Here is a 1,769-nt window from a genome sequence, read left to right on the forward strand (position 1 = left end):
TGGATACCTTCTTAGGATTCCAAAAGATTCCTAGACCCCTTGAAGCACCTATTGATTCTTGAAAGATGGAACTCCATAGACCTAGCATCTTATCTAATTTAATTCCTTCTACCTTATTTAACTTTATTTTCTGTACTAAAATGATTTCAGATTCAAATAATTTAAGGTTTTTTTTCAGTAACCTTTTTTTGCTAGGGGCATTTAAACCCCTAGCATTCCATGTAGTAATCTTCATGACTCCTTAGGAAGGCACTTCCCCTTCCTGTTGTTAGGTAAATGATCTATCTTTTGTTATTCTCTACTGAGACCATCTGCTTCCCTGAGTTCCTTCAAGGATCTTCTTCCTCTTTTACCTTTCACTTTGTCATATTTAGGTGAGCTTATACCTTCCTGATTCATCTAGATTCCAAGATGCTCTAAGTTTTTTTCAGCATTTTGAGCAACAATAATCTTCTGTATCCTCAATTTTGAGCTCTCTTAAAATCTGATTTATTATACTTGGATGGTTTCCAACCTTTGAATCTAAACCTTCTTTGCTATCCTTACCCATCCCTTTATCCTTTTTCTTTGTAACCATTTCATTTCCAATTATCTAATATTGTCTCTTGTTATTATCCTCATCCTCAATGTTCAATTGATCTCATCTTAAATCTTCACATGTGTAACTGTTACCTCCTAATTTACAAATTCTTTAAATTAAATCTTCTCTCTGAGCTTCAGTACTATTATCAATGTTCTCAAAGCTAAATACTTTAACTAATTCATCAGTTAATAGATCAAGATAATCGTCTTCTAATTTTGAAGTGCTCAAGATCTTCAATTCTGGATCCAAAATAATGTCCTTGTTTAAGAATAGCTCTTTTGACAGGGGATTTTCTGTTCTCTTTGCATTATTGTCCTCGTCTTTTTTATTACCAACTAGAGTAAATGGTGAACTACTATAAGCTGTTGGAGTTTTCCAAAACTTGAATAGTCTATTAGAGACCTCTTTGATAGGAGTTACATTTATGTCCTTTGAAATCTGCAACTAGCACTGTTCTGTTTTAATCTCTTCCTCCAGGATTTTGTGTATGTCTTCTCTTGATAAGTAGGAGATAATTTCCACAGCAAGTCAAATTGTGATATTGCTATCAGGATTTAACTGTGTGATTTTGAGTCAAACTCATTGACCCATGTTTCATGAGTAGTGATTCAACATGAATCCATCTCTCATGAGAATAAATAGAACACTTAGCACTCATTAGATCTAATGAGTGCTAAGTGTTCTATTTATTCTCATGAGAGATGGATTCATGTTGAATCACTACTCATGAAACATGGGTCAATGAGTTTGACTCAAAATCACACAGTTAAATCCTGATAGCAATATCACAATTTGACTTGCTGTGGAAATTATCTACTACTTATCAATTGATGAGCTTAAGGGGCTTTCTAATGAATGGTTCATAAGGCACAATACTTGGTGAAGGTTTTGAAAATGGGGTTGCAAGCTTTGGGTTTAACCATGGAGGAAACTCCATAGTTAAGCACGCTCAGGCTGGAGTAGTACTGGGATGGGAGACCTCCCAAGAAGTCTCGGTGCTTAACCCCTGTGGGCATCACCTAGATCAAATGAGTGCTAAGTGTTCCATTTATTCTCATGAGAGATGGATTCATGTTGAATCACTACTCATGAAACATGGGTCAATGAGTTTGACTCAAAATCACATAGTTAAATCCTAATAGCAATGTCACAATTTGACTTGCTGTAGAAATTATCTCCTACTTAT

The sequence above is a fragment of the Cupressus sempervirens genome, chromosome 10, assembly GCF_028749045.1.
Source record: "Cupressus sempervirens isolate cs-2001-9-10 chromosome 10, ASM2874904v1, whole genome shotgun sequence".
NCBI lineage: Eukaryota > Viridiplantae > Streptophyta > Pinopsida > Cupressales > Cupressaceae > Cupressus > Cupressus sempervirens.